This window comes from Ranitomeya imitator, chromosome 4 (genome assembly GCF_032444005.1).
Source record: "Ranitomeya imitator isolate aRanImi1 chromosome 4, aRanImi1.pri, whole genome shotgun sequence".
In the NCBI taxonomy this organism is placed as follows: domain Eukaryota; kingdom Metazoa; phylum Chordata; class Amphibia; order Anura; family Dendrobatidae; genus Ranitomeya; species Ranitomeya imitator.
The window spans coordinates 90,091,422-90,116,444 of NC_091285.1; the positions used below are offsets into that span (position 1 = coordinate 90,091,422).

Sequence of the window (25,023 nt, forward strand, 5' to 3'; positions counted from 1 at the left end):
ATATCTCGTCGTTCGTGAGATTGTTTTGGGATCCCTTGGACTCATGTGGACTATTGCTTTGTTAGCTGGCACAAGGATTATCTGGAGGTGCCCCCGAATCTGTTCTGTTGGACTCGTGGAAGGACTATTGTTTCGTTTATCGGGTGCGGGATTACTGGAAAGCACCTCCAGATCTGTTTATTTACTTGGGCTTATTGTGGACTTCTGGTGGACTTGAAGGACATTATGGATATTTGATGTTGTATGCTCCCTGCTTTAATAAATCTCATTGGATCATCCCTCGGCCTGTTGTCCCTTCCTGCTCTGCTGTACACCCCGTCACAAACTGGTTGGCAGCAGTGGGATCAGAGCAGAAGGAATGGAGGACAAAGGCCCATCAACATTGGGAACCAGCACCGCAGAGTACAAGAGCTGGACTGCGATGAACCTACAAACAAAGGCCCATGAAGTAGGAGTCCGTTTTAAAGGACTCTCCAAGGAGCAGCTAATTGAGGCTTTGGAAGGAGTTCGCCTGCAAGATGACACTGAGGAAGGATCCTCACAGCAAATGGAGGAAAGACTGCAGCCGGAGGTAAATACCCAAAAAAGTCAGTGGGTTGTGTGATACGAGGAGGAGTTGGCATTTCTGGGGGAAGAGGCCACCATAGACGATAAGAGGAAGGCCATTCACAGAGCTCAGGAGATGGCATTGCTGGAGCAGATCGCTTTGGAAGCAGCTAGAAGCTCCAGACAGACTGTAACCTCAGCACCCACCATGAGGGAACTCCCCAGAGTGTCCCACAAAGACTTTAAGCCCTTTAATGAGGCTGCAGGCGACATTGAGGGCTTCTTCCAGGACTTTGAGCATCAGTGTTGATTAATTGAAGTCCCGGAAAGGGAGCGAGTTCGACATCTTGTGGGGTTCTTAGAGGGTGGAGCTGCTGAAGCCTATAGAGCTATGGACCCTCGGGGGAACTGTGAGTATGCGGCGATTAAACAGACTATTCTAGAACATTATGCTATGTTAAACCTTGTTATCTTATTCTTATAATTATGCTAACATACAAAATTAGCATATGCTTTAATCCCACTGCTGCCAGTATTATGCGGTCTTGAAATGTTTTTGTACTTATTCTTATGATTTTGCTAACATGCAAATTAACATGTGATTTAATCTTTTGTATTTGTATAATTTTGCGGTTTTCAGTTAAGATAAGGAATCGTAAAAATCAAGCTGTTAAAGGTAGCATGGCCGAGTGGTCTAAGGCGCTGGACTTAGGCTCCAGTCTCTTTGGAGGCGTGGGTTCAAATCCCACTGCTGCCAGTGTATTTCTACTTTGAAACTTTTTAGCTTATATTTATGATTTTGCTAATAGAAAAATTAGCATGTGTTTTATTATTTTGTATTTGTATGAGTCCATGCTTTGCTGTTTTGCAAAAGACAGTAGATAGAATCATTGCTTTTTGCTTAGAGACCTATCCATTTTCCACCTTGAAGAAGTTAAACTGTAGGAAAATTCACTAAACTTACTCTAAGGAAGCTTTTTTTATGTAGTATATTAGGGTAGCATGGCTGAGCGGTCTAAGGCGCTGGATTAAGGCTCCAGTCTCTTCAGAGGCGTGGGTTCAAATCCCACTGCTGCCAGTAGGTCTTTAGAACATTTTGATCTAATTCAAATGATTTTGTATTTGCGTGAGTGTGTGGGTTTCTGTTTAGGAAAAGACAGTTGATAGAATCATTGTTTTTTCCTATTGTTTAGAGACTTAACCATTTTACAACAGACCTGTAGGTTTAAATCCCACTGCTGCCAGTAGTAAGAGTTCCTTAAAACCTTTTTATCTTATTCTTATACATACGCTAATATACAAAATTAGCATATGCTTTAATCCCACTGCTGCCAGTATTATGCGGTCTTGAAATGTTTTTGTACTTATTCTTATGATTTTGCTAACATGCAAATTAACATGTGATTTAATCTTTTGTATTTGTATAATTTTGTGGTTTTCAGTTAAGATAAGGAATCTTAAAACTCATGCTGCTAAAGGTAGCATGGCCGAGCGGTCTAAGGGGCTGGATTAAGGCTCCAGTCTCTTCAGAGGCGTGGGTTCAAATCCTACTGCTGCCAGTAGGTCTTCAGAACCTTTTGATCTAATTCTTATGATTTTGTATTTGCATGAGTGTGTGGATTTCTGTTTAGGAAAAGACAGTTGATAGAATCATTGGTTTTGCCTATTGTTTAGAGACTTAACCATTTTACAACAGACCTGTAGGTTCAAATCCCACTGCTGCCAGTAGTAAGAGTTCCTTAAAACCTTTTTATCTTATTCTTATAACTATGCTAACATACAAAATTAGTATATGCTTTAATCCCACTGCTGCCAGTATTATGAGGTCTTGAAATGTTTTTGTACTTATTCTTATGATTTTGCTAACATGCAAATTAGCATGTGATCTAATCTTCTTTTGTATTTGTATGATTTTTCGGTTTTCGGTTAAGATAAAGACCGTTCATAGAATCATTGGTTTTTCCTAATGTTTAGAGACATGCCCTTTTTCCAACATGCACTAATTTTAAATGTTGTCAAATGTACTTCACTTACTCTAAGGAAGCCTACTTAATCATGCTGAGTATGACTCAGCAGTATGAGTTCTTGAAAATATTTTGATCTTATTCTCATAATTATGAAAACAGACAAAATTTGCATGTGCTTTCATCCCACTGCTGCCAGTATGATATGTGCTTGAAAATTGTTTTGAACTTACTCTTATGATTTTACTAACATACAAACTTACATGTGTTTTAATCTTCTTTTGTATTTGCTTAAGTGTTTTCTTTCTGGTTAAGATAAAAACAGTTGATAGAATTATTGTTTTTTTCCTAATATTTAGAGACATGTCTGTCATGATATGTACTTTTGCCCTGTCCTGTATTTGAATAATATGCCATTTGATGTATGTAACTTTTCTCTGGTTTCTATTAGCTGTAATTTATGTATTTTCTTGTGCTGGGAGTTCACCTGTAACAATACGTCTCCTTCCCCCAATACTTGCAGCCCTAAGCTATAATGTAATTAAGGTTTGTCAACACCACTAGTGAAGAATAGCCATTCCTTCTCACAGCAGGTGGCTAGTCATATGTACATACTAGATAGACTAAGAGGAGCCGACCAGTCTAGAATCTTCAGGTGGACCCAACCATTGAATAGAAGGTGTGACCCCCACCCCCCTTCATGGGCGGATCCCAGGAGCTCAGACAATCCATTCTTATTTTTGAGATCAGATGTGAGTTGATCCTTAAAGGGGAAGGAGTGGGGATTCTTAGCTGAGGCAAGACCCCACGTCCATCTGTGACTGCGGAAGCGAACGGGATGAGACTTGAGCTGAGGACATATCTCGTCGTTCGTGAGATTGTTTTGGCATCCCTTGGACTCATGTGGACTATTGCTTTGTTAGCTGGCACAAGGATTATCGGGAGGTGCCCCCGAATCTGTTCTGTTGGACTCGTGGAAGGACTATTGTTTCGTTTATCGGGTGCGGGATTACTGGAAAGCACCTCCAGATCTGTTTATTTACTTGGGCTTATTGTGGACTTCTGGTGGACTTGAAGGACATTATGGATATTTGATGTTGTATGCTCCCTGCTTTAATAAATCTCATTGGATCATCCCTCGGCCCGTTGTCCCTTCCTGCTCTGCTGTACACCCCGTCACAAACTGGTTGGCAGCAGTGGGATCAGAGCAGAAGGAATGGAGGACAAAGGCCCATCAACATTGGGAACCAGCACCGCAGAGTACAAGAGCTGGACTGCGATGAACCTACAAACAAACGCCCATGAAGTAGGAGTCCGTTTTAAAGGACTCTCCAAGGAGCAGCTAATTGAGGCTTTGGAAGGAGTTCGCCTGCAAGATGACACTGAGGAAGGATCCTCACAGCAAATGGAGGAAAGACTGCAGCCGGAGGTAAATACCCAAAAAAGTCAGTGGGTTGTGTGGTACGAGGAGGAGTTGGCATTTCTGGGAGAAGAGGCCACCATAGACGATAAGAGGAAGGCCATTCACAGAGCTCAGGAGATGGCATTGCTGGAGCAGATCGCTTTGGAAGCAGCTAGAAGCTCCAGACAGACTGTAACCTCAGCACCCACCATGAGGGAACTCCCCAGAGTGTCCCACAAAGACTTTAAGCCCTTTAATGAGGCTGCAGGCGACATTGAGGGCTTCTTCCAGGACTTTGAGCATCAGTGTTGATTAATGGAAGTCCTGGAAAGGGAGCGAGTTCGACATCTTGTGGGGTTCTTAGAGGGTGGAGCTGCTGAAGCCTATAGAGCTATGGACCCTCGGGGGAACTGTGAGTATGCGGCGATTAAACAGACTATTCTAGAACATTATGCTATGTTAAACCTTGTTATCTTATTCTTATAATTATGCTAACATACAAAATTAGCATATGCTTTAATCCCACTGCTGCCAGTATTATGCGGTCTTGAAATGTTTTTGTACTTATTCTTATGATTTTGCTAACATGCAAATTAACATGTGATTTAATCTTTTGTATTTGTATAATTTTGCGGTTTTCAGTTAAGATAAGGAATCGTAAAAATCATGCTGTTAAAGGTAGCATGACCGAGTGGTCTAAGGCGCTGGATTTAGGCTCCAGTCTCTTTGGAGGCGTGGGTTCAAATCCCACTGCTACCAGTGTATTTTTACTTTGAAACTTTTTAGCTTATATTTATGATTTTGCTAATAGAAAAATTAGCATGTGTTTTATTATTTTGTATTTGTATGAGTCCATGCTTTGCTGTTTTGCAAAAGACAGTAGATAGAATCATTGCTTTTTCCTTTTTGCTTAGAGACCTATCCATTTTCCACCTTGAAGAAGTTAAAATGTAGGAAAATTCACTAAACTTACTCTAAGGAAGCTTTTTTCATGTAGTATATTAAGGTAGCATGGCCGAGCGGTCTAAGGCGCTGGATTAAGGCTCCAGTCTCTTCAGAGGCGTGGGTTCAAATCCCACTGCTGCCAGTAGGTCTTCAGAACATTTTGATCTAATTCAAATGATTTTGTATTTGCATGAGTGTGTGGGTTTCTGTTTAGGAAAAGACAGTTGATAGAATCATTGTTTTTTCCTATTGTTTAGAGACTTAACCATTTTACAACAGACCTGTAGGTTTAAATCCCACTGCTGCCAGTAGTAAGAGTTCCTTAAAACCTTTTTATCTTATTCTTATACATACGCTAACATACAAAATTAACATATGCTTTAATCCCACTGCTGCCAGTATTATGCGGTCTTGAAATGTTTTTGTACTTATTCTTATGATTTTGCTAACATGCAAATTAACATGTGATTTAATCTTTTGTATTTGTATAATTTTGTGGTTTTCAGTTAAGATAAGGAATCTTAAAAGTCATGCTGCTAAAGGTAGCATGGCCGAGCGGTCTAAGGCGCTGGATTAAGGCTCCAGTCTCTTCAGAGGCGTGGGTTCAAATCCCACTGCTGCCAGTAGGTCTTCAGAACCTTTTGATCTAATTCTTATGATTTTGTATTTGCATGAGTGTGTGGATTTCTGTTTAGGAAAAGACAGTTGATAGAATCATTGGTTTTTCCTATTGTTTAGAGACTTAACCATTTTACAACAGACCTGTAGGTTCAAATCCCACTGCTGCCAGTAGTAAGAGTTCCTTAAAACCTTTTTATCTTATTCTTATAACTATGCTAACATACAAAATTAGCATATGCTTTAATCCCACTGCTGCCAGTATTATGAGGTCTTGAAATGTTTTTGTACTTATTCTTATGATTTTGCTAACATGCAAATTAGCATGTGATCTAATCTTCTTTTGTATTTGTATGATTTTTCGGTTTTCGGTTAAGATAAAGACCATTGATAGAATCATTGGTTTTTCCTAATGTTTAGAGACATGCCCTTTTTCCAACATGCACTAATTTTAAATGTTGTCAAATGTACTTCACTTACTCTAAGGAAGCCTACTTAATCATGCTGAGTATGACTCAGCAGTATGAGTTCTTGAAAATCTTTTGATCTTATTCTTATAATTATGAAAACAGACAAAATTTGCATGTGCTTTCATCCCACTGCTGCCAGTATGATATGTGCTTGAAAATTGTTTTGAACTTACTCTTATGATTTTACTAACATACAAACTTACATGTGTTTTAATCTTCTTTTGTATTTGCTTAAGTGTTTTCTTTCTGGTTAAGATAAAAACAGTTGATAGAATTATTGTTTTTTTCCTAATATTTAGAGACATGTCTGTCATGATATGTACTTTTGCCCTGTCCTGTATTTGAATAATATGCCATTTGATGTATGTAACTGTTCTCTGGTTTCTATTAGCTGTAATTTATGTATTTTCTTGTGCAGGGAGTTCACCTGTAACAATATGTCTCCTTCCCCCAATACTTGCAGCCCTAAGCTATAATGTAATTAAGGTTTGTCAACACCACTAGTGAAGAATAGCCATTCTTTCTCACAGCAGGTGGCTAGTCATATGTACATACTAGATAGACTAAGAGGAGCCGACCAGTCTAGAATCTTCAGGTGGACCCAACCATTGAATAGAAGGTGTGACCCCTACCCCCCTTCATGGGCGGATCCCAGGAGCTCAGATAATCCATTCTTATTTTTGAGATCAGATGTGAGTTGATCCTTAAAGGGGAAGGAGTGGGGATTCTTAGCTGAGGCAAGACCCCACGTCCATCTGTGACTGCGGAAGCGTACGGAATGAGACTTGAGCTGAGGACATATCTCGTCGTTCGTGAGATTGTTTTGGGATCCCTTGGACTCATGTGGACTATTGCTTTGTTAGCTGGCACAAGGATTATCTGGAGGTGCCCCCGAATCTGTTCTGTTGGACTCGTGGAAGGACTATTGTTTCGTTTATCGGGTGCGGGATTACTGGAAAGCACCTCCAGATCTGTTTATTTACTTGGGCTTATTGTGGACTTCTGGTGGACTTGAAGGACATTATGGATATTTGATGTTGTATGCTCCCTGCTTTAATAAATCTCATTGGATCATCCCTCGGCCTGTTGTCCCTTCCTGCTCTGCTGTACACCCCGTCACAAACTGGTTGGCAGCAGTGGGATCAGAGCAGAAGGAATGGAGGACAAAGGCCCATCAACATTGGGAACCAGCACCGCAGAGTACAAGAGCTGGACTGCGATGAACCTACAAACAAAGGCCCATGAAGTAGGAGTCCGTTTTAAAGGACTCTCCAAGGAGCAGCTAATTGAGGCTTTGGAAGGAGTTCGCCTGCAAGATGACACTGAGGAAGGATCCTCACAGCAAATGGAGGAAAGACTGCAGCCGGAGGTAAATACCCAAAAAAGTCAGTGGGTTGTGTGGTACGAGGAGGAGTTGGCATTTCTGGGAGAAGAGGCCACCATAGACGATAAGAGGAAGGCCATTCACAGAGCTCAGGAGATGGCATTGCTGGAGCAGATTGCTTTGGAAGCAGCTAGAAGCTCCAGACAGACTGTAACCTCAGCACCCACCATGAGGGAACTCCCCAGAGTGTCCCACAAGGACTTTAAGCCCTTTAATGAGGCTGCAGGCGACATTGAGGGCTTCTTCCAGGACTTTGAGCATCAGTGTTGATTAATGGAAGTCCCGGAAAGGGAGCGAGTTCGACATCTTGTGGGGTTCTTAGAGGGTGGAGCTGCTGAAGCCTATAGAGCTATGGACCCTCGGGGGAACTGTGAGTATGCGGCGATTAAACAGACTATTCTAGAACATTATGCTATGTTAAACCTTGTTATCTTATTCTTATAATTATGCTAACATACAAAATTAGCATATGCTTTAATCCCACTGCTGCCAGTATTATGCGGTCTTGAAATGTTTTTGTACTTATTCTTATGATTTTGCTAACATGCAAATTAACATGTGATTTAATCTTTTGTATTTGTATAATTTTGCGGTTTTCAGTTAAGATAAGGAATCGTAAAAATCATGCTGTTAAAGGTAGCATGGCTGAGTGGTCTAAGGCGCTGGACTTAGGCTCCAGTCTCTTTGGAGACGTGGGTTCAAATCCCACTGCTGCCAGTGTATTTCTACTTTGAAACTTTTTAGCTTATATTTATGATTTTGCTAATAGAAAAATTAGCATGTGTTTTATTATTTTGTATTTGTATGAGTCCATGCTTTGCTGTTTTGCAAAAGACAGTAGATAGAATCATTGCTTTTTGCTTAGAGACCTATCCATTTTCCACCTTGAAGAAGTTAAAATGTAGGAAAATTCACTAAACTTACTCTAAGCAAGCTGTTTTTATGTAGTATATTAGGGTTGCATGGCCGAGCGGTCTAAGGCGCTGGATTAAGGCTCCAGTCTCTTCAGAGGCGTGGGTTCAAATCCCACTGCTGCCAGTCTTCAGAACATTTTGATCTAATTCAAATGATTTTGTATTTGCATGAGTGTGTGGGTTTCTGTTTAGGAAAAGACAGTTGATAGAATCATTGTTTTTTCCTATTGTTTAGAGACTTAACCATTTTACAACAGACCTGTAGGTTTAAATCCCACTGCTGCCAGTAGTAAGAGTTCCTTAAAACCTTTTTATCTTATTCTTATACATACGCTAATATACAAAATTAGCATATGCTTTAATCCCACTGCTGCCAGTATTATGCGGTCTTGAAATGTTTTTGTACTTATTCTTATGATTTTGCTAACATGCAAATTAACATGTGATTTAATCTTTTGTATTTGTATAATTTTGTGGTTTTCAGTTAAGATAAGGAATCTTAAAAGTCATTCTGCTAAAGGTAGCATGGCCGAGCGGTCTAAGGCGCTGGATTAAGGCTCCAGTCTCTTCAGAGGCGTGGGTTCAAATCCCACTGCTGCCAGTAGGTCTTCAGAACCTTTTGATCTAATTCTTATGATTTTGTATTTGCATGAGTGTGTGGATTTCTGTTTAGGAAAAGACAGTTGATAGAATCATTGGTTTTTCCTATTGTTTAGAGACTTAACCATTTTACAACAGACCTGTAGGTTCAAATCCCACTGCTGCCAGTAGTAAGAGTTCCTTAAAACCTTTTTATCTTATTCTTATAACTATGCTAACATACAAAATTAGCATATGCTTTAATCCCACTGCTGCCAGTATTATGAGGTCTTGAAATGTTTTTGTACTTATTCTTATGATTTTGCTAACATGCAAATTAGCATGTGATCTAATCTTCTTTTGTATTTGTATGATTTTTCGGTTTTCAGTTAAGATAAAGACCGTTGATAGAATCATTGGTTTTTCCTAATGTTTAGAGACATGCCCTTTTTCCAACATGCACTAATTTTAAATGTTGTCAAATGTACTTCACTTACTCTAAGGAAGCCTACTTAATCATGCTGAGTATGACTCAGCAGTATGAGTTCTTGAAAATCTTTTGATCTTATTCTTATAATTATGAAAACAGACAAAATTTGCATGTGCTTTCATCCCACTGCTGCCAGTATGATATGTGCTTGAAAATTGTTTTGAACTTACTCTTATGATTTTACTAACATACAAACTTACATGTGTTTTAATCTTCTTTTGTATTTGCTTAAGTGTTTTCTTTCTGGTTAAGATAAAAACAGTTGATAGAATTATTGTTTTTTTCCTAATATTTAGAGACATGTCTGTCATGATATGTACTTTTGCCCTGTCCTGTATTTGAATAATATGCCATTTGATGTATGTAACTGTTCTCTGGTTTCTATTAGCTGTAATTTATGTATTTTCTTGTGCTGGGAGTTCACCTGTAACAATATGTCTCCTTCCCCCAATATTTGCAGCCCTAAGCTATAATGTAATTAAGGTTTGTCAACACCACTAGTGAAGAATAGCCATTCTTTCTCACAGCAGGTGGCTAGTCATATGTACATACTAGATAGACTAAGAGGAGCCGACCAGTCTAGAATCTTCAGGTGGACCCAACCATTGAATAGAAGGTGTGACCCCTACCTCCCTTCATGGGCGGATCCCAGGAGCTCAGATAATCCATTCTTATTTTTGAGATCAGATGTGAGTTGATCCTTAAAGGGGAAGGAGTGGGGATTCTTAGCTGAGGCAAGACCCCACGTCCATCTGTGACTGCGGAAGCGAACGGGATGAGACTTGAGCTGAGGACATATCTCGTCGTTCGTGAGATTGTTTTGGGATCCCTTGGACTCATGTGGACTATTGCTTTGTTAGCTGGCACAAGGATTATCTGGAGGTGCCCCCGAATCTGTTCTGTTGGACTCGTGGAAGGACTATTGTTTCGTTTATCGGGTGCGGGATTACTGGAAAGCACCTCCAGATCTGTTTATTTACTTGGGCTTATTGTGGACTTCTGGTGGACTTGAAGGACATTATGGATATTTGATGTTGTATGCTCCCTGCTTTAATAAATCTCATTGGATCATCCCTCGGCCTGTTGTCCCTTCCTGCTCTGCTGTACACCCCGTCACAAACTGGTTGGCAGCAGTGGGATCAGAGCAGAAGGAATGGAGGACAAAGGCCCATCAACATTGGGAACCAGCACCGCAGAGTACAAGAGCTGGACTGCGATGAACCTACAAACAAAGGCCCATGAAGTAGGAGTCCGTTTTAAAGGACTCTCCAAGGAGCAGCTAATTGAGGCTTTGGAAGGAGTTCGCCTGCAAGATGACACTGAGGAAGGATCCTCACAGCAAATGGAGGAAAGACTGCAGCCGGAGGTAAATACCCAAAAAAGTCAGTGGGTTGTGTGGTACGAGGAGGAGTTGGCATTTCTGGGAGAAGAGGCCACCATAGACGATAAGAGGAAGGCCATTCACAGAGCTCAGGAGATGGCATTGCTGGAGCAGATCGCTTTGGAAGCAGCTAGAAGCTCCAGACAGACTGTAACCTCAGCACCCACCATGAGGGAACTCCCCAGAGTGTCCCACAAAGACTTTAAGCCCTTTAATGAGGCTGCAGGCGACATTGAGGGCTTCTTCCAGGACTTTGAGCATCAGTGTTGATTAATGGAAGTCCCGGAAAGGGAGCGAGTTCGACATCTTGTGGGGTTCTTAGAGGGTGGAGCTGCTGAAGCCTATAGAGCTATGGACCCTCGGGGGAACTGTGAGTATGCGGCGATTAAACAGACTATTCTAGAACATTATGCTATGTTAAACCTTGTTATCTTATTCTTATAATTATGCTAACATACAAAATTAGCATATGCTTTAATCCCACTGCTGCCAGTATTATGCAGTCTTGAAATGTTTTTGTACTTATTCTTATGATTTTGCTAACATGCAAATTAACATGTGATTTAATCTTTTGTATTTGTATAATTTTGCGGTTTTCAGTTAAGATAAGGAATCGTAAAAATCATGCTGTTAAAGGTAGCATGGCCGAGTGGTCTAAGGCGCTGGACTTAGGCTCCAGTCTCTTTGGAGGCGTGGGTTCAAATCCCACTGCTGCCAGTGTATTTCTACTTTGAAACTTTTTAGCTTATATTTATGCTTTTGCTAAAAGAAAAATTAGCATGTGTTTTATTATTTTGTATTTGTATGAGTCCATGCTTTGCTGTTTTGCAAAAGACAGTAGATAGAATCATTGCTTTTTGCTTAGAGACCTATCCATTTTCCACCTTGAAGAAGTTAAAATGTAGGAAAATTCACTAAACTTACTCTAAGGAAGCTTTTTTTATGTAGTATATTAGGGTAGCATGGCCGAGCGGTCTAAGGCGCTGGATTAAGGCTCCAGTCTCTTCAGAGGCGTGGGTTCAAATCCCACTGCTGCCAGTAGGTCTTTAGAACATTTTGATCTAATTCAAATGATTTTGTATTTGCATGAGTGTGTGGGTTTCTGTTTAGGAAAAGACAGTTGATAGAATCATTGTTTTTTCCTATTGTTTAGAGACTTAACCATTTTACAACAGACCTGTAGGTTTAAATCCCACTGCTGCCAGTAGTAAGAGTTCCTTAAAACCTTTTTATCTTATTCTTATACATACGCTAATATACAAAATTAGCATATGCTTTAATCCCACTGCTGCCAGTATTATGCGGTCTTGAAATGTTTTTGTACTTATTCTTATGATTTTGCTAACATGCAAATTAACATGTGATTTAATCTTTTGTATTTGTATAATTTTGCGGTTTTCAGTTAAGATAAGGAATCGTAAAAATCATGCTGTTAAAGGTAGCATGGCCGAGTGGTCTAAGGCGCTGGAATTAGGCTCCAGTCTCTTTGGAGGCGTGGGTTCAAATCCCACTGCTGCCAGTGTATTTTTACTTTGAAACTTTTTAGCTTATATTTATGATTTTGCTAATAGAAAAATTAGCATGTGTTTTATTATTTTGTATTTGTATGAGTCCATGCTTTGCTGTTTTGCAAAAGACAGTAGATAGAATCATTGCTTTTTCCTTTTTGCTTAGAGACCTATCCATTTTCCACCTTGAAGAAGTTAAAATGTAGGAAAATTCACTAAACTTACTCTAAGGAAGCTTTTTTCATGTAGTATATTAAGGTAGCATGGCCGAGCGGTCTAAGGCGCTGGATTAAGGCTCCAGTCTCGTCAGAGGCGTGGGTTCAAATCCCACTGCTGCCAGTAGGTCTTCAGAACATTTTGATCTAATTCAAATGATTTTGTATTTGCATGAGTGTGTGGGTTTCTGTTTAGGAAAAGACAGTTGATAGAATCATTGTTTTTTCCTATTGTTTAGAGACTTAACCATTTTACAACAGACCTGTAGGTTTAAATCCCACTGCTGCCAGTAGTAAGAGTTCCTTAAAACCTTTTTATCTTATTCTTATACATACGCTAACATACAAAATTAACATATGCTTTAATCCCACTGCTGCCAGTATTATGCGGTTTTGAAATGTTTTTGTACTTATTCTTATGATTTTGCTAACATGCAAATTAACATGTGATTTAATCTTTTGTATTTGTATAATTTAGTGGTTTTCAGTTAAGATAAGGAATCTTAAAAATCATGCTGCTAAAGGTAGCATGGCCGAGCGGTCTAAGGCACTGGATTAAGGCTCCAGTCTCTTCAGAGGCGTTAGTTCAAATCCCACTGCTGCCAGTAGGTTTTCAGAACCTTTTGATCTAATTCTTATGATTTTGTATTTGCATGAGTGTGTGGATTTCTGTTTAGGAAAAGACAGTTGATAGAATCATTGGTTTTTCCTATTGTTTAGAGACTTAACCATTTTACAACAGACCTGTAGGTTCAAATCCCACTGCTGCCAGTAGTAAGAGTTCCTTAAAACCTTTTTATCTTATTCTTATAACTATGCTAACATACAAAATTAGCATATGCTTTAATCCCACTGCTGCCAGTATTATGAGGTCTTGAAATGTTTTTGTACTTATTCTTATAATTTTGCTAACATGCAAATTAGCATGTGATCTAATCTTCTTTTGTATTTGTATGATTTTTCGGTTTTCAGTTAAGATAAAGACCGTTGATAGAATCATTGGTTTTTCCTAATGTTTAGATACATGCCCTTTTTCCAACATGCACTAATTTTAAATGTTGTCAAATGTACTTCACTTACTCTAAGGAAGCCTACTTAATCATGCTGAGTATGACTCAGCAGTATGAGTTCTTGAAAATCTTTTGATCTTATTCTTATAATTATGAAAACAGACAAAATTTGCATGTGCTTTCATCCCACTGCTGCCAGTATGATATGTGCTTGAAAATTGTTTTGAACTTACTCTTATGATTTTACTAACATACAAACTTACATGTGTTTTAATCTTCTTTTGTATTTGCTTAAGTGTTTTCTTTCTGGTTAAGATAAAAACAGTTGATAGAATTATTGTTTTTTTCCTAATATTTAGAGACATGTCTGTCATGATATGTACTTTTGCCCTGTCCTGTATTTGAATAATATGCCATTTGATGTATGTAACTGTTCTCTGGTTTCTATTAGCTGTAATTTATGTATTTTCTTGTGCTGGGAGTTCACCTGTAACAATATGTCTCCTTCCCCCAATACTTGCAGCCCTAAGCTATAATGTAATTAAGGTTTGTCAACACCACTAGTGAAGAATAGCCATTCTTTCTCACAGCAGGTGGCTAGTCATATGTACATACTTGATAGACTAAGAGGAGCCGACCAGTCTAGAATCTTCAGGTGGACCCAACCATTGAATAGAAGGTGTGACCCCCTACCCCCCTTCATGGGCGGATCCCAGGAGCTCAGATAATCCATTCTTATTTTTGAGATCAGATGTGAGTTGATCCTTAAAGGGGAAGGAGTGGGGATTCTTAGCTGAGGCAAGACCCCACGTCCATCTGTGACTGCGGAAGCGTACGGGATGAGACTTGAGCTGAGGACATATCTCGTCGTTCGTGAGATTGTTTTGGGATCCCTTGGACTCATGTGGACCATTGCTTTGTTAGCTGGCACAAGGATTATCTGGAGGTGCCCCCGAATCTGTTCTGTTGGACTCGTGGAAGGACTATTGTTTCGTTTATCAGGTGCGGGATTACTGGAAAGCACCTCCAGATCTGTTTATTTCCTTGGGCTTATTGTGGACTTCTGGTGGACTTGAAGGACATTATGGATATTTGATGTTGTATGCTCCCTGCTTTAATAAATCTCATTGGATCATCCCTCGGCCTGTTGTCCCTTCCTGCTCTGCTGTACACCCCGTCACAAACTGGTTGGCAGCAGTGGGATCAGAGCAGAAGGAATGGAGGACAAAGGCCCATCAACATTGGGAACCAGCACCGCAGAGTACAAGAGCTGGACTGCGATGAACCTACAAACAAAGGCCCATGAAGTAGGAGTCCGTTTTAAAGGACTCTCCAAGGAGCAGCTAATTGAGGCTTTGGAAGGAGTTCGCCTGCAAGATGACACTGAGGAAGGATCCTCACAGCAAATGGAGGAAAGACTGCAGCCGGAGGTAAATACCCAAAAAAGTCAGTGGGTTGTGTGGTACGAGGAGGAGTTGGCATTTCTGGGAGAAGAGGCCACCATAGACGATAAGAGGAAGGCCATTCACAGAGCTCAGGAGATGGCATTGCTGGAGCAGATCGCTTTGGAAGCAGCTAGAAGCTCCAGACAGACTGTAACCTCAGCACCCACCATGAGGGAACTCCCCAGAGTGTCCCACAAAGACTTTAAGCCCTTTAATGAGGCTGCAGGCGACATTGAGGGCTTCTTCCAGACTTTGAGCATCAGTGTTGATTAATGGAAGTCCCGGAAAGGGAGCGAGTTCGACATCTTGTGGGGTTCTTAGAGGGTGGAGCTGCTGAAGCCTATAGAGCTATGGACCCTCGGGGGAACTGTGAGTATGCGGCGATTAAACAGACTATTCTAGAACATTATGCTATGTTAAACCTTGTTATCTTATTCTTATAATTATGCTAACATACAAAATTAGCATATGCTTTAATCCCACTGCTGCCAGTATTATGCGGTCTTGAAATGTTTTTGTACTTATTCTTATGATTTTGCTAACATGCAAATTAACATGTGATTTAATCTTTTGTATTTGTATAATTTTGTGGTTTTCAGTTAAGATAAGGAATCTTAAAAGTCATGCTGCTAAAGGTAGCATGGCCGAGTGGTCTAAGGCACTGGACTTAGGCTCCAGTCTCTTTGGAGGCGTGGGTTCAAATCCCACTGCTGCCAGTGTATTTCTACTTTGAAACTTTTTAGCTTATATTTATGATTTTGCTAATAGAAAAATTAGCATGTGTTTTATTATTTTGTATTTGTATGAGTCCATGCTTTGCTGTTTTGCAAAAGACAGTAGATAGAATCATTGCTTTTTGCTTAGAGACCTATCCATTTTCCACCTTGAAGAAGTTAAAATGTAGGAAAATTCACTAAACTTACTCTAAGGAAGCTTTTTTATGTAGTATATTAGGGTAGCATGGCCGAGCGGTCTAAGGCGCTGGATTAAGGCTCCAGTCTCTTCAGAGGCGTGGGTTCAAATCCCACTGCTGCCAGTAGGTCTTTAGAACATTTTGATCTAATTCAAATGATTTTGTATTTGCATGAGTGTGTGGGTTTCTGTTTAGGAAAAGACAGTTGATAGAATCATTGTTTTTTCCTATTGTTTAGAGACTTAACCATTTTACAACAGACCTGTAGGTTTAAATCAAACTGCTGCCAGTAGTAAGAGTTCCTTAAAACCTTTTTATCTTATTCTTATACATACGCTAATATACAAAATTAGCATATGCTTTAATCCCACTGCTGCCAGTATTATGCGGTCTTGAAATGTTTTTGTACTTATTCTTATGATTTTGCTAACATGCAAATTAACATGTGATTTAATCTTTTGTATTTGTATCATTTTGTGGTTTTCAGTTAAGATAAGGAATCTTAAAAATCATGCTGCTAAAGGTAGCATGGCCGAGCGGTCTAAGGCGCTGGATTAAGGCTCCAGTCTCTTCAGAGGCGTGGGTTCAAATCCCACTGCTGCCAGTAGGTCTTCAGAACCTTTTGATCTAATTCTTATGATTTTGTATTTGCATGAGTGTGTGGATTTCTGTTTAGGAAAAGACAGTTGATAGAATCATTGGTTTTTCCTATTGTTTATAGACTTAACCATTTTACAACAGACCTGTAGGTTCAAATCCCACTGCTGCCAGTAGTAAGAGTTCCTTAAAACCTTTTTATCTTATTCTTATAACTATGCTAACATACAAAATTAGCATATGCTTTAATCCCACTGCTGCCAGTATTATGAGGTCTTGAAATGTTTTTGTACTTATTCTTATGATTTTGCTAACATGCAAATTAGCATGTGATCTAATCTTCTTTTGTATTTGTATGATTTTTCGGTTTTCGGTTAAGATAAAGACCGTTGATAGAATCATTGGTTTTTCCTAATGTTTAGAGACATGCCCTTTTTCCAACATGCACTAATTTTAAATGTTGTCAAATGTACTTCACTTACTCTAAGGAAGCCTACTTAATCATGCTGAGTATGACTCAGCAGTATGAGTTCTTGAAAATCTTTTGATCTTATTCTTATAATTATGAAAACAGACAAAATTTGCATGTGCTTTCATCCCACTGCTGCCAGTATGATATGTGCTTGAAAATTGTTTTGAACTTACTCTTATGATTTTACTAACATACAAACTTACATGTGTTTTAATCTTCTTTTGTATTTGCTTAAGTGTTTTCTTTCTGGTTAAGATAAAAACAGTTGATAGAATTATTGTTTTTTTCCTAATATTTAGAGACATGTCTGTCATGATATGTACTTTTGCCCTGTCCTGTATTTGAATAATATGCCATTTGATGTATGTAACTGTTCTCTGGTTTCTATTAGCTGTAATTTATGTATTTTCTTGTGCAGGGAGTTCACCTGTAACAATATGTCTCCTTCCCCCAATACTTGCAGCCCTAAGCTATAATGTAATTAAGGTTTGTCAACACCACTAGTGAAGAATAGCCATTCTTTCTCACAGCAGGTGGCTAGTCATATGTACATACTAGATAGACTAAGAGGAGCCGACCAGTCTAGAATCTTCAGGTGGACCCAACCATTGAATAGAAGGTGTGACCCCTACCCCCCTTCATGGGCGGATCCCAGGAGCTCAGATAATCCATTCTTATTTTTGAGATCAGATGTGAGTTGATCCTTAAAGGGGAAGGAGTGGGGATTCTTAGCTGAGGCAAGACCCCACCACGTCCATCTGTGACTGCGGAAGCGTACGGGATGAGACTTGAGCTGAGGACATATCTCGTCGTTCGTGAGATTGTTTTGGGATCCCTTGGACTCATGTGGACTATTGCTTTGTTAGCTGGCACAAGGATTATCTGGAGGTGCCCCCGAATCTGTTCTGTTGGACTCGTGGAAGGACTATTGTTTCGTTTATCGGGTGCGGGATTACTGGAAAGCACCTCCAGATCTGTTTATTTACTTGGGCTTATTGTGGACTTCTGGTGGACTTGAAGGACATTATGGATATTTGATGTTGTATGCTCCCTGCTTTAATAAATCTCATTGGATCATCCCTCGGCCTGTTGTCCCTTCCTGCTCTGCTGTACACCCCGTCACAAACTGGTTGGCAGCAGTGGGATCAGAGCAGAAGGAATGGAGGACAAAGGCCCATCAACATTGGGAACCAGCACCGCAGAGTACAAGAGCTGGACTGCGATGAACCTACAAACAAAGGCCCATGAAGTAGGAGTCCGTTTTAAAGGACTCTCCAAGGAGCAGCTAATTGAGGCTTTGGAAGGAGTTCGCCTGCAAGATGACACTGAGGAAGGATCCTCACAGCAAATGGAGGAAAGACTGCAGCCGGAGGTAAATACCCAAAAAAGTCAGTGGGTTGTGTGGTACGAGGAGGAGTTGGCATTTCTGGGAGAAGAGGCCACCATAGACGATAAGAGGAAGGCCATTCACAGAGCTCAGGAGATGGCATTGCTGGAGCAGATCGCTTTGGAAGCAGCTAGAAGCTCCAGACAGACTGTAACCTCAGCACCCACCATGAGGGAACTCCCCAGAGTGTCCCACAAAGACTTTAAGCCCTTTAATGAGGCTGCAGGCGACATTGAGGGCTTCTTCCAGGACTTTGAGCATCAGTGTTGATTAATGGAAGTCCCGGAAAGGGAGCGAGTTCGACATCTTGTGGGGTTCTTAGAGGGTGGAGCTGCTGAAGCCTATAGAGCTATGGACCCTCGGGGGAACTGTGAGTATGCGGCGATTAAATAGACTATTCTAGAACATTATGCTATGTTAAACCTTGTTATCTTATTCTTATAATTATGCTAACATACAAAATTAGCATATGCTTTAATCCCACTGCTGCCAGTATTATGCGGTCTTGAAATGTTTTTGTACTTATTCTTATGATTTTGCTAACATGCAAATTAACATGTGATTTAATCTTTTGTATTTGTATAATTTTGTGGTTTTCAGTTAAGATAAGGAATCTTAAAAGTCATGCTGCTAAAGGTAGCATGGCCGAGCGGTCTAAGGCGCTGGATTAAGGCTCCAGTCTCTTCAGAGGTGTGGGTTCAAATCCCACTGCTGCCGGTAGGTCTTCAGAACCTTTTGATCTAATTCTTATGATTTTGTATTTGCATGAGTGTGTGGATTTCTGTTTAGGAAAAGACAGTTGATAGCATCGTTGGTTTTTCCTATTGTTTAGAGACTTAACCATTTTACAACAGACCTGTAGGTTCAAATCCCACTGCTGCCAGTAGTAAGAGTTCCTTAAAACCTTTTTATCTTATTCTTATAACTATGCTAACATACAAAATTAGCATATGCTTTAATCCCACTGCTGCCAGTATTATGAGGTCTTGAAATGTTTTTGTACTTATTCTTATGATTTTGCTAACATGCAAATTAGCATGTGATCTAATCTTCTTTTGTATTTGTATGATTTTTCGGTTTTCAGTTAAGATAAAGACCGTTGATAGAATCATTGGTTTTTCCTAATGTTTAGAGACATGCCCTTTTTCCAACATGCACTAATTTTAAATGTTGTCAAATGTACTTCACTTACTCTAAGGAAGCCTACTTAATCATGCTGAGTATGACTCAGCAGTATGAGTTCTTGAAAATCTTTTGATCTTATTCTTATAATTATGAAAACAGACAAAATTTGCATGTGCTTTCATCCCACTGCTGCCAGTATGATATGTGCTTGAAAATTGTTTTGAACTTACTCTTATGATTTTACTAACATACAAACTTACATGTGTTTTAATCTTCTTTTGTATTTGCTTAAGTGTTTTCTTTCTGGTTAAGATAAAAACAGTTGATAGAATTATTGTTTTTTTCCTAATATTTAGAGACATGTCTGTCATGATATGTACTTTTGCCCTGTCCTGTATTTGAATAATATGCCATTTGATGTATGTAACTGTTCTCTGGTTTCTATTAGCTGTAATTTATGTATTTTCTTGTGCTGGGAGTTCACCTGTAACAATACGTCTCCTTCCCCCAATACTTGCAGCCCTAAGCTATAATGTAATTAAGGTTTGTCAACACCACTAGTGAAGAATAGCCATTCTTTCTCACAGCAGGTGGCTAGTCATATGTACATACTAAATAGACTAAGAGGAACCGACCAGTCTAGAATCTTCAGGTGGACCCAACCATTGAATAGAAGGTGTGACCCCTACCCCCCTTCATGGGCGGATCCCAGGAGCTCAGATAATCCATTCTTATTTTTGAGATCAGATGTGAGTTGATCCTTAAATTGGAAGGAGTGGGGATTCTTAGCTGAGGCAAGACCCCACGTCCATCTGTGACTGCGGAAGCGAACGGGATGAGACTTGAGCTGAGGACATATCTCGTCGTTCGTGAGATTGTTTTGGCATCCCTTGGACTCATGTGGACTATTGCTTTGTTAGCTGGCACAAGGATTATCGGGAGGTGCCCCCGAATCTGTTCTGTTGGACTCGTGGAAGGACTATTGTTTCGTTTATCGGGTGCGGGATTACTGGAAAGCACCTCCAGATCTGTTTATTTACTTGGGCTTATTGTGGACTTCTGGTGGACTTGAAGGACATTATGGATATTTGATGTTGTATGCTCCCTGCTTTAATAAATCTCATTGGATCATCCCTCGGCCCGTTGTCCCTTCCTGCTCTGCTGTACACCCCGTCACAAACTGGTTGGCAGCAGTGGGATCAGAGCAGAAGGAATGGAGGACAAAGGCCCATCAACATTGGGAACCAGCACCGCAGAGTACAAGAGCTGGACTGCGATGAACCTACAAACAAACGCCCATGAAGTAGGAGTCCGTTTTAAAGGACTCTCCAAGGAGCAGCTAATTGAGGCTTTGGAAGGAGTTCGCCTGCAAGATGACACTGAGGAAGGATCCTCACAGCAAATGGAGGAAAGACTGCAGCCGGAGGTAAATACCCAAAAAAGTCAGTGGGTTGTGTGGTACGAGGAGGAGTTGGCATTTCTGGGAGAAGAGGCCACCATAGACGATAAGAGGAAGGCCATTCACAGAGCTCAGGAGATGGCATTGCTGGAGCAGATCGCTTTGGAAGCAGCTAGAAGCTCCAGACAGACTGTAACCTCAGCACCCACCATGAGGGAACTCCCCAGAGTGTCCCACAAAGACTTTAAGCCCTTTAATGAGGCTGCAGGCGACATTGAGGGCTTCTTCCAGGACTTTGAGCATCAGTGTTGATTAATGGAAGTCCCGGAAAGGGAGCGAGTTCGACATCTTGTGGGGTTCTTAGAGGGTGGAGCTGCTGAAGCCTATAGAGCTATGGACCCTCGGGGGAACTGTGAGTATGCGGCGATTAAACAGACTATTCTAGAACATTATGCTATGTTAAACCTTGTTATCTTATTCTTATAATTATGCTAACATACAAAATTAGCATATGCTTTAATCCCACTGCTGCCAGTATTATGCGGTCTTGAAATGTTTTTGTACTTATTCTTATGATTTTGCTAACATGCAAATTGACATGTGATTTAATCTTTTGTATTTGTATAATTTTGCGGTTTTCAGTTAAGATAAGGAATCGTAAAAATCATGCTGTTAAAGGTAGCATGGCCGAGTGGTCTAAGGCGCTGGACTTAGGCTCCAGTCTCTTTGGAGGCGTGGGTTCAAATCCCACTGCTGCCAGTGTATTTCTACTTTGAAACTTTTTAGCTTATATTTATGATTTTGCTAATAGAAAAATTAGCATGTGTTTTATTATTTTGTATTTTTATGAGTCCATGCTTTGCTGTTTTGCAAAAGACAGTAGATAGAATCATTGCTTTTTCCTTTTTGCTTAGAGACCTATCCATTTTCCACCTTGAAGAAGTTAAACTGTAGGAAAATTCACTAAACTTACTCTAAGGAAGCTTTTTTTATGTAGTATATTAGGGTAGCATGGCCGAGTGGTCTAAGGCGCTGGATTAAGGCTCCAGTCTCTTCAGAGGCGTGGGTTCAAATCCCACTGCTGCCAGTAGGTCTTTAGAACATTTTGATCTAATTCAAATGATTTTGTATTTGCATGAGTGTGTGGGTTTCTGTTTAGGAAAAGACAGTTGATAGAATCATTGTTTTTTCCTATTGTTTAGAGACTTAACCATTTTACAACAGACCTGTAGGTTTAAATCCCACTGCTGCCAGTAGTAAGAGTTCCTTAAAACCTTTTTATCTTATTCTTATACATACGCTAATATACAAAATTAACATATGCTTTAATCCCACTGCTGCCAGTATTATGCGGTCTTGAAATGTTTTTGTACTTATTCTTATGATTTTGCTAACATGCAAATTAACATGTGATTTAATCTTTTGTATTTGTATAATTTTGTGGTTTTCAGTTAAGATAAGGAATCTTAAAAATCATGCTGCTAAAGGTAGCATGGCCGAGCGGTCTAAGGGGCTGGATTAAGGCTCCAGTCTCTTCAGAGGCGTGGGTTCAAATCCTACTGCTGCCAGTAGGTCTTCAGAACCTTTTGATCTAATTCTTATGATTTTGTATTTGCATGAGTGTGTGGATTTCTGTTTAGGAAAAGACAGTTGATAGAATCATTGGTTTTACCTATTGTTTAGAGACTTAACCAATTTACAACAGACCTGTAGGTTCAAATCCCACTGCTGCCAGTAGTAAGAGTTCCTTAAAACCTTTTTATCTTATTCTTATAACTATGCTAACATACAAAATTAGTATATGCTTTAATCCCACTGCTGCCAGTATTATGAGGTCTTGAAATGTTTTTGTACTTATTCTTATGATTTTGCTAACATGAAAATTAGCATGTGATCTAATCTTCTTTTGTATTTGTATGATTTTTCGGTTTTCGGTTAAGATAAAGACCGTTCATAGAATCATTGGTTTTTCCTAATGTTTAGAGACATGCCCTTTTTCCAACATGCACTAATTTTAAATGTTGTCAAATGTACTTCACTTACTCTAAGGAAGCCTACTTAATCATGCTGAGTATGACTCAGCAGTATGAGTTCTTGAAAATCTTTTGATCTTATTCTCATAATTATGAAAACAGACAAAATTTGCATGTGCTTTCATCCCACTGCTGCCAGTATGATAAGTGCTTGAAAATTGTTTTGAACGTACTCTTATGATTTTACTAACATACAAACTTACATGTGTTTTAATCTTCTTTTGTATTTGCTTAAGTGTTTTCTTTCTGGTTAAGATAAAAACAGTTGATAGAATTATTGTTTTTTTCCTAATATTTAGAGACATGTCTGTCATGATATGTACTTTTGCCCTGTCCTGTATTTGAATAATATGCCATTTGATGTATGTAACTTTTCTCTGGTTTCTATTAGCTGTAATTTATGTATTTTCTTGTGCTGGGAGTTCACCTGTAACAATACGTCTCCTTCCCCCAATACTTGCAGCCCTAAGCTATAATGTAATTAAGGTTTGTCAACACCACTAGTGAAGAATAGCCATTCCTTCTCACAGCAGGTGGCTAGTCATATGTACATACTAGATAGACTAAGAGGAGCCGACCAGTCTAGAATCTTCAGGTGGACCCAACCATTGAATAGAAGGTGTGACCCCCACCCCCCTTCATGGGCGGATCCCAGGAGCTCAGACAATCCATTCTTATTTTTGAGATCAGATGTGAGTTGATCCTTAAAGGGGAAGGAGTGGGGATTCTTAGCTGAGGCAAGACCCCACGTCCATCTGTGACTGCGGAAGCGAACGGGATGAGACTTGAGCTGAGGACATATCTCGTCGTTCGTGAGATTGTTTTGGCATCCCTTGGACTCATGTGGACTATTGCTTTGTTAGCTGGCACAAGGATTATCGGGAGGTGCCCCCGAATCTGTTCTGTTGGACTCGTGGAAGGACTATTGTTTCGTTTATCGGGTGCGGGATTACTGGAAAGCACCTCCAGATCTGTTTATTTACTTGGGCTTATTGTGGACTTCTGGTGGACTTGAAGGACATTATGGATATTTGATGTTGTATGCTCCCTGCTTTAATAAATCTCATTGGATCATCCCTCGGCCTGTTGTCCCTTCCTGCTCTGCTGTACACCCCGTCACAAACTGGTTGGCAGCAGTGGGATCAGAGCAGAAGGAATGGAGGACAAAGGCCCATCAACATTGGGAACCAGCACCGCAGAGTACAAGAGCTGGACTGCGATGAACCTACAAACAAAGGCCCATGAAGTAGGAGTCCGTTTTAAAGGACTCTCCAAGGAGCAGCTAATTGAGGCTTTGGAAGGAGTTCGCCTGCAAGATGACACTGAGGAAGGATCCTCACAGCAAATGGAGGAAAGACTGCAGCCGGAGGTAAATACCCAAAAAAGTCAGTGGGTTGTGTGGTACGAGGAGGAGTTGGCATTTCTGGGAGAAGAGGCCACCATAGACGATAAGAGGAAGGCCATTCACAGAGCTCAGGAGATGGCATTGCTGGAGCAGATCGCTTTGGAAGCAGCTAGAAGCTCCAGACAGACTGTAACCTCAGCACCCACCATGAGGGAACTCCCCAGAGTGTCCCACAAAGACTTTAAGCCCTTTAATGAGGCTGCAGGCGACATTGAGGGCTTCTTCCAGACTTTGAGCATCAGTGTTGATTAATGGAAGTCCCGGAAAGGGAGCGAGTTCGACATCTTGTGGGGTTCTTAGAGGGTGGAGCTGCTGAAGCCTATAGAGCTATGGACCCTCGGGGGAACTGTGAGTATGCGGCGATTAATCAGACTATTCTAGAACATTATGCTATGTTAAACCTTGTTATCTTATTCTTATAATTATGCTAACATACAAAATTAGCATATGCTTTAATCCCACTGCTGCCAGTATTATGCGGTCTTGAAATGTTTTTGTACTTATTCTTATGATTTTGCTAACATGCAAATTAACATGTGATTTAATCTTTTGTATTTGTATAATTTTGCGGTTTTCAGTTAAGATAAGGAATCGTAAAACTCATGCTGTTAAAGGTAGCATGGCCGAGTGGTCTAAGGCGCTGGACTTAGGCTCCAGTCTCTTTGGAGGCGTGGGTTCAAATCCCACTGCTGCCAGTGTATTTCTACTTTGAAACTTTTTAGCTTATATTTATGATTTTGCTAATAGAAAAATTAGCATGTGTTTTATTATTTTGTATTTGTATGAGTCCATGCTTTGCTGTTTTGCAAAAGACAGTAGAT

The 25,023-nt window shown here is 40.1% G+C and overlaps 15 non-coding genes across 15 annotated transcripts; all 15 read left to right on the plus strand.

Moving 5' to 3' along the window:
- Window positions 1–1,221: 1,221 nt before the first annotated feature.
- On the plus strand, window positions 1,222–1,303 carry TRNAL-UAG (transfer RNA leucine (anticodon UAG)). Its single transcript has one exon. It is a non-coding gene; the product is annotated as a tRNA-Leu (tRNA).
- Window positions 1,304–4,589: 3,286 nt separating this feature from the next.
- On the plus strand, window positions 4,590–4,671 carry TRNAL-UAG (transfer RNA leucine (anticodon UAG)). The gene has a single exon. It is a non-coding gene; the product is annotated as a tRNA-Leu (tRNA).
- Window positions 4,672–4,917: 246 nt separating this feature from the next.
- TRNAL-AAG (transfer RNA leucine (anticodon AAG)) lies at window positions 4,918–4,999 on the plus strand. The gene has a single exon. It is a non-coding gene; the product is annotated as a tRNA-Leu (tRNA).
- Window positions 5,000–5,398: 399 nt separating this feature from the next.
- On the plus strand, window positions 5,399–5,480 carry TRNAL-AAG (transfer RNA leucine (anticodon AAG)). The gene has a single exon. It is a non-coding gene; the product is annotated as a tRNA-Leu (tRNA).
- A 2,484-nt stretch (window positions 5,481–7,964) lies between these two features.
- Window positions 7,965–8,046, plus strand: TRNAL-UAG (transfer RNA leucine (anticodon UAG)). The gene has a single exon. It is a non-coding gene; the product is annotated as a tRNA-Leu (tRNA).
- Window positions 8,047–8,762: 716 nt separating this feature from the next.
- TRNAL-AAG (transfer RNA leucine (anticodon AAG)) lies at window positions 8,763–8,844 on the plus strand. Its single transcript has one exon. It is a non-coding gene; the product is annotated as a tRNA-Leu (tRNA).
- Window positions 8,845–11,328: 2,484 nt separating this feature from the next.
- TRNAL-UAG (transfer RNA leucine (anticodon UAG)) lies at window positions 11,329–11,410 on the plus strand. The gene has a single exon. It is a non-coding gene; the product is annotated as a tRNA-Leu (tRNA).
- A 239-nt stretch (window positions 11,411–11,649) lies between these two features.
- On the plus strand, window positions 11,650–11,731 carry TRNAL-AAG (transfer RNA leucine (anticodon AAG)). The gene has a single exon. It is a non-coding gene; the product is annotated as a tRNA-Leu (tRNA).
- Window positions 11,732–12,130: 399 nt separating this feature from the next.
- TRNAL-UAG (transfer RNA leucine (anticodon UAG)) lies at window positions 12,131–12,212 on the plus strand. Its single transcript has one exon. It is a non-coding gene; the product is annotated as a tRNA-Leu (tRNA).
- Window positions 12,213–15,505: 3,293 nt separating this feature from the next.
- TRNAL-UAG (transfer RNA leucine (anticodon UAG)) lies at window positions 15,506–15,587 on the plus strand. The gene has a single exon. It is a non-coding gene; the product is annotated as a tRNA-Leu (tRNA).
- A 238-nt stretch (window positions 15,588–15,825) lies between these two features.
- Window positions 15,826–15,907, plus strand: TRNAL-AAG (transfer RNA leucine (anticodon AAG)). The gene has a single exon. It is a non-coding gene; the product is annotated as a tRNA-Leu (tRNA).
- Window positions 15,908–16,306: 399 nt separating this feature from the next.
- Window positions 16,307–16,388, plus strand: TRNAL-AAG (transfer RNA leucine (anticodon AAG)). The gene has a single exon. It is a non-coding gene; the product is annotated as a tRNA-Leu (tRNA).
- A 5,053-nt stretch (window positions 16,389–21,441) lies between these two features.
- TRNAL-UAG (transfer RNA leucine (anticodon UAG)) lies at window positions 21,442–21,523 on the plus strand. The gene has a single exon. It is a non-coding gene; the product is annotated as a tRNA-Leu (tRNA).
- Window positions 21,524–21,769: 246 nt separating this feature from the next.
- On the plus strand, window positions 21,770–21,851 carry TRNAL-AAG (transfer RNA leucine (anticodon AAG)). Its single transcript has one exon. It is a non-coding gene; the product is annotated as a tRNA-Leu (tRNA).
- Window positions 21,852–24,815: 2,964 nt separating this feature from the next.
- On the plus strand, window positions 24,816–24,897 carry TRNAL-UAG (transfer RNA leucine (anticodon UAG)). Its single transcript has one exon. It is a non-coding gene; the product is annotated as a tRNA-Leu (tRNA).
- Window positions 24,898–25,023: the final 126 nt, after the last annotated feature.